This window comes from Mauremys reevesii, linkage group 4 (assembly GCF_016161935.1).
Source record: "Mauremys reevesii isolate NIE-2019 linkage group 4, ASM1616193v1, whole genome shotgun sequence".
NCBI classification, from domain to species: Eukaryota; Metazoa; Chordata; order Testudines; family Geoemydidae; genus Mauremys; species Mauremys reevesii.
In genome coordinates, this window is record NC_052626.1 from 105,212,411 (window position 1) to 105,224,701 (window position 12,291).

The window sequence follows — 12,291 nt, forward strand, 5'->3', positions numbered from 1 at the left end:
TTCTTGCTCAATTTTATCCTGCTTTTTCTACAGCAAGTTACAGTGGATCAGTATATTTGATTTGAGAGAAATGAAGTAACAGCTGCCCAAACTGAGCTTGAACACTCCTGAATTTTGAGGTGTTCAAATCTGGAAGGCAGGTGCTGGGGGGGGGGCGCTGTGGGCTCCACGGGGGAGCATGGCAGCAATGTGTCTGGAGCTGCATGGAGCCAGCCACGCTGGTCTGAGGGGCACGGTTCGGGGGGGGGGGGTGGGAGAAGGGGTAGGGAGTCCCAGGGGGCAGTCAAGGGAGAGGGAGCAGGGGTGGTTGGATGGGGCAGAGGTTCAGGGGGGTAGTCAGGGGACAGGCAGCAGTAGGATAGGCATGGGAGTCCCAGGGGTTTATCAGGGGACAGGTCGGGGGTGGGGTCCTGGGGGAACGTTGGGGGGTCTCAGGAGGGGGCAGTTGGGAACAAAGAGAAGGGAGGCTTAGATAGGGGCTGGGGTCCCAAGGGGCAGTTGGGGCAGGGGTCTTGGGAGGCGGCAATCAGGGGACAAGGAGCAGCGGCATTTAGATAGGGGTGGGGATCCTGGGGGCAGTTGGGGCACGGGTCCGAGGAGGGGGCAAACAGTGGCCGCGGTGCCGGGATTCAAACGGCTCTGGGCTGCCTGCAGCCCCGGGGAGCCCTGAGCCCTTTAAATCCCAGCTGCGGCTGGGAATCTCTGCGGGCAGCCCAGAGCCCTCTGACTCCTGGCCGCGGCTGAGATTTAAAGGGCTCTGGGCTCCCCGTGGCTGCCGGCAGCCCAGAGCCCTTTGATTCCCGGCCGCGGCTGGGATTTAAAGGGCTCTGGGCTCCCCGTGGCTGCCGGCAGCCCAGAGCCCTTTGATTCCCGGCCGCGGCTGGGATTTAAAGGGCTCTGGGCTCCCCGCCGCATCGGGCAGCCCAGAGTCCTCTGATTCCCGGCCGCGGCTGGGATTTAAAGAGCTCTGGGCTCCCCGCAGCAGCGGGCAGCGCAGAGCCCTTTGAATCCCGGCCCCGGCTGAGATTTAAAGGGCTCTGGGCTCCCAGCTCCTACAGACAGCCCAGAGCCCTTTGATTCCTGGCCACTGCTGGGATTCAAAGGGCTCTGGGCTGCCCGCAGAGCGCCGTGTGGGGGGGATTTAGAATCCTCCGGCGGGCCACACAGTGAGGCTCCACGGGCCGCATGCGTCCCGCGGGCCGTATGTTGTGCAGGCCTGAGCTAAACAATCCATTCACCTCCCCAACCCCTGCTCTTAGGATGCAAGGGAGGGGAATCAGAGCTACACTCCCTTGCCCAGGATGCAGGGAATTGGGGAATCAGTGGTACCTGCTCCCCACCCTTCCCCCCAAAAAATGCAGGGAGGAGAGAATCAGGCCTCTATACCCTCTCTGATGCAGTCTGGAATAGTGGTGGGATTCAGAGCTGCACAACAAGCCCCAAATATTCCTACACTAATTAAAATTTTAAATTCCACGTACAAGTTCTAGAACATGTTGTAAACTACTCCCTTCTCAACCTGGCATCACCAGTCTTGCTAACTTGCAGTTTCATGGCGACTTCTGTGATACTTGTTTTTCTTGAAGCATCAGTTCCTGGAATCATGATTGTAACGGATTCTCAGTTTTCATTTTTTAAAAAGTAATTTTTAGCTCCTCTGGTTGCAGAGAAAACGTGACCACAAAAGAGTAAAAAGCCAGATGGTTAATGAAAAGAACCCAATTTTTGTTATTTTTTAAAAATCTCATAATTTTAAGATGATCTCATGATTTTTTGGGGTGCAGATTCATGCTTTTTGAATACTTGGAGTGGGCAATACTGCATCACAAAACTTCAAAAGGGCAAACATACACTTCAGGAAAGAGCGTGGTGGGCTGTGTGTGCCCTCTCCTTCCTCCCCTGTACATACATAAATTGGACTCCTAAAATACTTGGTAGCCTAACATTACTCAGAATTCTATATAGGAGCAAAATCTGTAGCCAAACTCTAACTGCAAACTTCATGAATGGGACAAAATCCCAACAAAAATCCCATATTTGCAGTTCTGCAAAAATTAGGAACTCTCATAAAGACTGTAAGGCAATTTATCTTTGGCTATCAAGATATGAAAAAGGGCACTCGGTTTCTGGTGCTGTGTCAACTAAAGCAGCAGGCACTCTGTGTACCAAAAATGGAAAACCTGATAACACATTCCATTTCCACATAGCAGCAGGTCTGAGCAATGCTCAGCTACAGAACAACAGAGAAAACATCTCAACCCAAACTCAAATGTTCCTCAGATCATTGACAAAACCCCAAAAGACAACACAAACCACTGAGAAGAACAAATTAGAGGTAATATTGAGTCTCATCAATACCCTTAACTCTACCATCTCCTCCACTCTCAACTCATTCTTTCCTACCAGATCCCAGCCCTGGCTTACACCTCAGATCCAATTCCTCTGGCCTGATTGCCTCTCAAAACAAAATGGAGACCTAGGAGATTTTTAGTGTATAAGATTGCCCTCTTCTCCTCCAGTTCTGTCATCTTTCTCACCCAACAGTCCTATTTCTCCTACCTCAAAACCCCAACACTTGTCTGCCAGTTTTCACTCCCTCCTTAAACTCTCCACCACCACTCACCCTCTCCATCCAGATTCTTGTTGACTGCAGGAAGATTGGACATTCTTCCTCTCCTCATCCCTTCCTTTTCCACATCCCTTCTTTTCAGTCACCAGGGTGAAGGGGTGTTTTTTAGGATGGGGGAATAAATTCCTGTTTGTACACATAGGAAAAGCAGTAAGAGGACAGAGAGAGTTTCAAGGCAAGGGAATTGTGAGGGCAGGAGCAAGGAAGGTGAACAACAGAAGGAGAGTGGGTCAAAGGGGAAAGTGGAGGAATTGGAAGTGAAGAATAGATGATCGGAGGTTAGTCATTTATTCTCCATTTCCAGTTCCTCCACTTTCTCCTCACAATTCCCTCACCTTGAAACTCTCTCTGTCCTCTTTCTGCTTTCCCTGTATGTATAAATAGGCATTTATTCCTACATCCTAAAAAACACCCCCTCACCTCATCCATCTCTCTTCTCCCTTTTACTTCTAATCTCAGTGGAAGTCTGGCTAGAAGTGCTGCATCAACATCCTTTCCTTTGACTTATTCCTAGATCCCCTTCACACTGGGTTCTAGCCCCTTCATTCCACTAAAGTCCACAACAACCTCCTCAGGGCTTGTGCTCCTTCCTTGACTTCACCAGTGGCTTTGATACAGTGGGATCACTTATCTTCAACATTCTGTCTTCCCTCAGAATTTATTATGCTGTTTTCTCCTGGTCCTCTTCCTATAGAATTCATCCAGTGTCTCTTTCACTAGAACTTCCTGGCTCATCTCCTCATTTATCATGCCCCTGCCCTCCCTTTCTAGATAGGTATAATGGGTTTGGTTATGACTCAGATTCCTGTGCAGTGGTCACCAACTGGTAGATCACGATCGACTGGTCGATAGTGGAGCATCTGACAGTCGATCTGAGTCTCAGTCTAGGGTTGCCAATCCTCCTGCAGCCAAACCAGGAGATCGGCTGCTAACAGACTGGTGGCACTGCGGGACTAAGGCAGACTCCCTGCCTCCCCTGTCCCCGTGCCGCTCCTGGACATGCACCCCAACCCCTGGCCCCAGCCCTGAGCCCCCCCCCATCCCCTCCTGCACGCCAACCCCTGGCCCCAGCCCTGAGGCCCCCCATGCCCCAACCCCCTCCCAGAGCCTGCACCCTGCACCCCAACCCGCTGTCCAAGTCCTCTCCCGGACCGAGCACCCTGTACACCCTCCTGCACCCCAACCTCCTGCCCCAGCCCTAAGCCCCCTCCTGCACCCTAACCCCCTGCCCCACCCCCTCACAGAGCCTGCACCCTGCACCCCAACCCGCTGTCCAAGCCCTCTCCCGGACCGAGCACCCTGCACACCCTCCTGCACCTCAACCTCCTGCCCCAGCCCTAAGCCCCGTCCTGCACCCAAACTCCCTCCCAAAGCCCACACCCTGAAACCCCTCCTGCACCCCAACCCCCTGCCCCAAGCTCAGGCCGGAGCCCCTCCCACACTCCAAACTCCTCGGCCCCAGCCCAGAGCCTGCACCCCAACCCCCTGTCCCAGCCTGGTGAAAGTGAGTGAGGGAGGAGAGAGCAAGTGACAGAGGGGAGAGGTTGAGGCTATTAGTCTGGGGCTTCTGTGTTTGCTTAGTTTAATCTTTTTTGCATTTGATAATTACATTTGGTCCCATACACTCTCTTAATTCTGCCAACTGTAATCCTGGGAATCAGTGCAGGAACTAGGGTAACCAGATAGCAAGTGTGAAAAATTGGGACAGGGGGTGGGGGCTATAGGTGCCTATATAAGACAAAGCCCCAAATATTGGGACTGTCCCAATAAAGTCGGGACATCTGGTCACCCTAGCAGGAAACTGATCTTTTCCTAGATCTAACAGGATAACAAAGGCCAGTCTTGGATACAAGTACTATGATTCCTTAGAGACCTGCATTTTTTTGACACTCAGTACCCAGTTGCCACTTTTTCTTGTGCATCATAATAGAGTGACATCCCCACCAACATTGTCTCTACACTAGTGGTGGTTAAAATGGTGTTGTGTCTGTGTGTCATCAGGTTGCTTGGTATAGACATTTCATAGGCCACTGATGAGTGACTTTGGGACATGTAAACATTCCCAGGCAGTGCCTGAGGGATGGATATCATTTCCATAAAATAAGAGTGATTTCAGAAATTTGAGCACATTTACACATCATCTTGTAGTCTGGCATCACCCAGTCTCTTCTCTGGCAGTAGTGTGACATAAGGGACTGGAAACTTGCTGCTGAGGATAACTACAACCCTTTATCTTCAGTCAGCTCCAGTACATCATTTAAGGAAGTCACTTCCTACATTTTGTCTAGTCCCATGAACTTCTCATATGTTTGACCACAATGTAAGGAATAATTCCAAAATAAACTCATCAGACTTTCCCAAAATAGCAAAGAGTCTTGTGGCACCTTATAGACTAACGGACATTTGGGAGCATGAGCTTTCGTGGGTGAATACCCACTTCGTCGGATGCATGACATGCTCATGCTCCCAAACGTCTGTTAGTCTATAAGGTGCCACAAGACTCTTTGCTGCTTTTACAGATCCAGACTAACACGGCTACCCCTCTGATACTTTCCCAAAATAGTGATTCAGTTCATGGAAGACAACACAGTATACCAACTCCAGAGTTTCTAAGCCTGCTTTCCTGTTATGACCTGGCATAAAAAAGGTAGGAGATTTTTCTTCTGATTTTGTGTTTTCCAAACTTTCTGATCTGACTGATCCATTGCCTAATTACCCTCAAACTTTCCACAATATAATTACAAAAAAAAAAAAAAACGTACTGAAGAGGAGAAATTTCAGTTAGATTGGTTCATTTTGGCTATAGCCACTGGACATTTTTCAAAGAAAATTTCACATTTTTTCTACTAGTTTATAAAGCTAGTTAATTGTTTTAAAAATTATGCATCTCAGTACAAGTTTTGAGCAAAAAAAATGTCCCCATGAAATCTTACCACGATTTGTCAACCAGTTCTAATTTTGGCAAAGTTAAAGGAAATTTCAAAAAACAGCTTTATAGTGAGAAGCTACTTACAACTACAACTGGTTGAAAAAAAAATGGACTTATTTTTCACCAAATGTTTTGCCCAAAAAATGTTTTCAATGAAAGTTTGAACCAGCTATATTTATTACAGTGACAGGCCCCAATCACACTTTTTATGTGCTATGTGACTGGCAGGGGCGGCTCTAGGTATTTTGCCGCCCCAAGCACAGCAGGCAGGCTGCCTTCGGCGGCTTGCCTGCGGGAGCTCTGCTGAAGCTGCGGGACCAGCGGACCCTCCACAGGCATGCCGCTGAAGGCAGCCTGCCTGCTGCCCTTGCGGCGACCGGCAGAGCACCCCCCGTGGCTTGCTGTCCCAGGCACGCGCTTGGCGTGCTGGTGCCTGGAGCCGCCCCTGGTGACTGGTGTCATTAACGTCAAGTTAAACACGTGTATAAGTGTTTACAGGACTGATGACTTAATTTACAGGTCAGCTACAGTTATCAGATTTCAAAGAGCTATATGTCTGTGTGGAACTTCAATATTTTGCTTTTTTTCAGACAGTATTTTGTATCAGTTATTCCGTCCCCATTTCATACAGCATACTTGGTGTAATAAATGGAATGTTTATTCCAGCAAAATCATCCTAATGTCCAATGGTAAGTTCTCAGGATCATAAATCACCTTAGATATTAGCACAGCTGGTGATCTATGCTCACGAGAAGCCCGAGATTTGAATAACATGTGTGTTGCAAATCAAGATTCAAGTAAATGAGCAGTGCCTGTCTGTTATGCTTGGCTCTAGCCCTTGATTTCATGGGCAATAAAACGCAACTACAATCTGTATTTAAAATGACATATTAAAATATAAACAGAAAAAGAGTAATTAGGGTGGCAATTGGCAGGAGATGGAGTGTCGTGGCAGGTTAGCTCAAAGGTGTGCCAAGAAATGCAAATTATGGTATCAAAAATCACAAACTAGTGAAACAGTGAGAGGACAAACAGTTCACAGATTAAAATGGAAGCTGAAATGTCACTAAATCATTACAAAAGTATGTATGCTTGAAATATGTACCTATTCTTAATAGCATCTATTGTGTAAATGCCACAAAATAAAGGGGAGGGGAACCCCCAAGGTTAAGATATTGAATAAAGGGAAAAGTGCCCAAAAATGGGGATGGGGTCAGTGGGAGAAGCATCATAAGGTTAAAAGCTGTGTCACTGTTTGATTCTGGTTGCTTGTCTGTATGTCATGCAAAATGTTACAGCTCTGTCTTGCTTCTTCCCTGGTTGTAGTAAATAAATAAAAAGGCAAAATAAGGCCTGGTCTACACTATGATTTTAGGTTGAATTTAGCAGCGTTACCTCGATTTAAGCCTGGACCCATCCACATGACGAAGCCCTTTTTTTTGACTTAAAGGGCTCTTTAAATCGATTTCTTTACTCCACCTCCGACGAGGAGATTAGCGCTGAAATCAGCCTTGCCGGGTTGAATTTGGGGTAGTGTGGACGCAATTCAACGGTATTGGCCTCCAGGAGCTATCCCAGAGTGCTCCATTGTGAGCGCTCTGGACGGCTCTCAACTCAGGTGCACTGGCCAGGTAGACAGGAAAAGGCCCGCAAACTTTTGAATTTCATTTCCTGTTTGGCCAGCGTGGCGAGCTGATCAGCGCAGGTGGCCATGCAGAGCTCATCAGCATGATGTGCACATTGCCGGGGCACACTGCCTGGCCCGTACTTTGTGTGAAGTCTATGTCCTCATCACTCTCGTCACCGCACTGCCGTTGCCTCCTCGCCTGCTTTTGCTTTTGCAGCTTCTAGTTCTGCGCTGAAAAAAAGCGCAAAACAATTGTCTGCCGTTGCTGTGACAGAGGGAGGGGTGACTGACAACATGGCTTACAGGGAATTAAAATCAACAAAAGGGGTTGCTTTGCATCAAGGAGAAACACAAACAACTGTCACACAGAATGGCCCCCTCAAGGATTGAACTCAAAACCCTGGGTTTAGCAGGCTGTTGATTTCACAAAACAAATCGGGTCAATTTCTTGTTTTGATCCACTCCATCTATCTTTTACATTTTAGGCCGGCAGCAGACGGCGCAGTACGACTGCTAGCCATCGTCATCTCCTGGGTGCTCAGCAGAAGATGCTGCATTACGATTGCTAGCCATCATCATCTCCTGACTGCTAGCCATCGTCATCTCCTGGGTGCTTGGCAGAAAATGGGAATGACCTGGCTGAGTCACTCCCATGTCTGCCCAGGCACCCCTGACTGACCTCACCAAGGTCCATTAAAAGAGCACCCAGGAATGCGAAGACAATGGCTACCAGTCGTAATGCACCGTCTGCTGCCAAAAGGCAATGAGCTGCTGCTGTGTAGCAATGCAGTTCCACGTCTGCCAGCACCCAGGAGACGTACGGTGACGGTGAGCTGAGCGGGCTCCATGCTTGCCGTGGTATGGCGTCTGCTCAGGTAAACCAGGAAAAAAGGCGCAAAACCATTGTCTGCCGTTGCTTTCACGGAGGGAGGGAGAATCATAGAATCATAGAATATCAGGGTTGGAAGGGACCTCAGGAGGTCATCTTAGTCCAACCCCCTGCTCAAAGCAGGACCAATTCCCAACTAAATCATCCCAGCCAGGGCTTTGTCAAGCCTGACCTTAAAAACCTCTAAGGAAGGAGATTCCACCACCTCCCTCGGTAACCCATTCCAGTGCTTCACCACTCTCTGAGTGAAAAAGTTTTTCCTAATATCCAACCTAAACCTCCCACACTGCAACTTGAGACCATTACTCCTTGTTCTGTCATCGGGTACCACTGAGAACAGTCTAGATCCATCCTCTTTGGAACCCCCTTTCAGGTAGTTGAAAGCAGCTATCAAATCCCCCCTCATCCTTCTCTTCTGCAGACTAAACAATCCCAGTTTCCTCAGCCTCTCCTCATAAGTCGTGTGCTCCAGTCCCCTAATAATTTTTGTTGCCCTCCGCTGGACTCTTTCCAATTTTTCCACATCCTTCTTGTAGTGTGGGGCCCAAAACTGGACACAGTACTCCAGATAAGGCCTCAACAATGTCAAATAGAGGGGAATGATCACATCCCTCAATCTGCTGGCAATGCCCCTATTTATACAGCCCAAAATGCCATTAGCCTTCTTGGCAACAAGGGCACACTGTTGACTCATATCCAGCTTCTCGTCCACTGTAACCTCTAGGTCCTTTTCTGCAGAACTGCTTCCTAGCCATTCGGTCCCTAGTCTGTAACAGTGAATGGGATTCTTCCATCCTAAGTGCAGGACTCTGCACTTGTCCTTGTTGAACCTCATCAGGTTTCTTTTGGCCCATTCCTCTAATTTATCTAGGTCCCTCTGTATCCTATCCCTACCCTCCAGCGTATCTACCACTCCTCCAAGTTTAGTGTCATCTGCAAACTTGCTGAGAGTGCAGTCCACACCATCCTCCAGATCATTAATGAAGATATTGAACAAAACCGGCCCCAGGACCGACCCTTGGGGCACTCCACTTGAAACCGGCTGCCAACTAGACATGGAGCCGTTGATCACTACTCGTTGAACCCGATGATCTAGCCAGCTTTCTATCCACCTTATAGTCCAATCATCCAGCCCATACTTCTTTAACTTGCTGGAAAGAATACTGTGGGAGACCATGTCAAAAGCTTTGCTAAAGTCAAGGAATAACACATCTACTGCTTTCCCCTCATCCACAGAGCCAGTTATCTCCTCATAGAAGGCAATTAGGTTAGTCAGGCATCACTTGCCCTTGGTGAATCCATGCTGACTGTTCCTGATCACTTTCCTCTCCTCTAAGTGCTTCAGAATTGATTCCTTGAGGACCTGCTCCATGATTTTTCCAGGGACTGAGGTGAGGCTGACTGGACTGTAGTTCCCCGGATCCTCCTTCTTCCCTTTTTTAAAGATGGGCACTACAGTAGCCTTTTTCCAGTCATCTGGGACCTCCCCCGTTCGCCATGAGTTTTCAAAGATAATGGCCAATGGCTCTGCAATCACATCTGCCAACTCCTTTAGCACCCTCGGATGCAGCGCATCCGGCCCCATGGACTTGTGCTCGTCCAGTTTTTCTAAATAGTCCTGAACCACTTCTTTCTCCACAGAGAGCTGGTCACCTTCTCCCCATACTGTGCTGCCCAGTGCAGCAGTCTGGGAGCTGACCTTGTTTGTGAAGACAGAGGCAAAAAAGGCATTGAGTACATTAGCTTTTTCCATATCCTCTGTCACTAGTTGCCTCCCTCATTCAGTAAGGGGCCCACACTTTCCTTGACTTTCTTCTTGTTGCTAACATACCTGAAGAAACCCTTCTTGTTACTCTTAACATCTCTTGCTAGCTGCAACTCCAAGTGTGATTTGGCTTTCCTGATTTCAGTCCTGCATGCCTGAGCAATATTTTTATACTCCTCCCTGGTCATTTGTCCAAGCTTCCACTTCTTGTAAGCTTCTTTTTTGTATTTAAGATCAGCAAGGATTACACGGTTAAGCCAAGCTGGTTGCCTGCCGTATTTACTATTCTTCCTACACATCGGGATGTTTTTTTCCTGCAACCTCAATAAGGATTCTTTAAAATACAGCCAGCTCTCCTGGACTCCTTTCCCCCTCGTGTTATTTTCCCAGGGGATCCTGCCCATCAGCTCCCTGAGGGAGTCAAAGTCTGCTTTTCTGAAGTCCAGGGTCTGTATTCTGCTGCTCTCCTTTCTTCGTTGTGTCAGAATCCTGAACTCGACCATCTCATGGTCACTGCCTCCCAGGTTCCCATCCACTTTCGCTTCCCCTACTAACTCTTCTCTGTTTGTGAGCAGCAGGTCAAGAAGAGCTCTGCCCCTAGTTGGTTCCTGAAGCACTTGGACCAGGAAATTGTCCCCTACACTTTCCAAAAACTTCCTGGATTGTCTGTGCACCCCTGTATTGCTCTCCCAGCAGATATCCGGGTGATTAAAGTCTCCCATGAGAACCAGGGCCTGCGATCTAGTAACTTCTGCTAGTTGCCTCGTCCACCTCATCCCCCTGGTCTGGTGGTCTATAGCAGACTCCCACCACGACATCACCCTTGTTGCTCACATTTCTAAACTTAGAAGGGAGGGAGAGGGGGGCCTGAGGACACGTACCCAGAACCACCTGCAACAATGTTTTTGCCCCATCTAGCATTGGGATCTCAACCCAGAATTCCAATGGGCAGCGGAGACTGCGGGAACTGTGGGATAGCTACCCACAGCTACCCACAGTGCAACGCTCTGGAAGTCGACACTAGCCTCAGTACCGTGGACGCAGTCCGCTGACTTAATGCACTTAGAGCATTTTGTGTGTGACACACACAATCGACTGTATAAAAACAATTTCTAAAAAACTGACTTCTATAAATTTGACCTAATTTTATAGTGTAGACATACCCTAAGTGAGAGTAAACATTAAAACCTAGGCAAAGTAAGAAGAGAGAAACTAAGGACTTGATCCTAAATCCAATCCTTTCAGCTGGCTCAGGGGTTCTCAAACTTCATTGCATTGCAACCCTCTTCTGACAAGAAAAATTACTACATGACCCCAGGAGAGGGGACTGAAACCTGAACCTGCCCAAGTCCCACCACCCAGCATGGGGGCACAAAGCCAAAGCCTGAGCCCTACCGCCCATGGCAGGGGGCCAAAGCAGAAGCCCAAGGGCTTCAGCTGCAGGCAGGGGGCCTGTAATCTGAGCCCCACCACCCAGGGCTGAAGCCCTCAGGCTTTGGCTTTGGCCTCGGGCGGTGGGGCTTGGGCTTCAGCCCTGGACTGGACCCCAGCAAGTCTAATATCAGCCCTGGCAACCCCATTAAAATGGGGTCATGACCCACTTTGGGGTCCCAACCCACAGTTTGAGAACCGCTGAACTAACTCCAGTGGGCTTTGGATCAGGCACTTACAGTGCCAAGCTTTCCAGTCTTGGTTTCACCTCATTATAGTTTAATCCTGCCAGAGTACTAGTGCAAAAGCAGATGGCGCCAGTGTCCTTGTTACAGCAGCAGCAGTAGAAAATAGTATGCCAAGCGATATTGCACAACCGCATGCTAAAAGAAGCATCTGTGAACCTTATTTGGTGCCAGCCTGTTGTTCTTATTGGCTGCTTGTCAGACAAGTTTGTACATGATGTTTTTTCTCCCCTAAAAGTCTCAGCATTGCGTTACTGAGCTTTAAACCCCAGAGGGCCTCAGCGCACAAGACTTTTTCACATGCAGGCGTTGAGATGAAGGTGAATAGTAAAAAGAGCATAAAAAGGATTGTATTATTTAATGTGGAATTAAAATCTTTTCACGATCATACGTTTCTTATCCAACTGTGAGTTTCCTGCATGCAATTGCAGATGGTTTTGGTGGCATCTGAAGCAAATCAGATGGATGGTGCGTTTTTCATATCACTCCTGAGCCAAAGTATATTCTTTCCAAACACATTTAGCTAAGTGTTTGGATTTTGTTCCCAAACGATGCTAGCAGCCTGGTTTTCAGAACTACTCCCATTGCTTTGTGCTCAGCTCTTCTGGAGATCAGGCTCCCAGCTACTTTTACAAATCTTTTAGATAAATGAAAACAAAATAGAATAAGATGCCTATTATTATTATTTAGATTACTGTCAAGCACTGCTCCAGTCCTAATAAAAGAAGTGCTGGAATGCGCTTCTGGTATGTCCGGTAAGTGATAGTGGTGTAAGT

At 48.2% G+C, this 12,291-nt stretch overlaps 1 protein-coding gene across 1 annotated transcript in view; it reads left to right on the plus strand.

The window, feature by feature from the left end:
* Window positions 1-5,256: 5,256 nt before the first annotated feature.
* TMEM86A (transmembrane protein 86A) overlaps window positions 5,257-12,291 on the plus strand; it is a 92,309-nt gene continuing 85,274 nt past the window's right edge. Inside the window, exon 1 of the mRNA XM_039533178.1 lies at window positions 5,257-5,276. The gene's annotated coding sequence lies outside the window, so the exon portion shown is untranslated. The remainder of the gene's footprint in view (window positions 5,277-12,291) is intronic.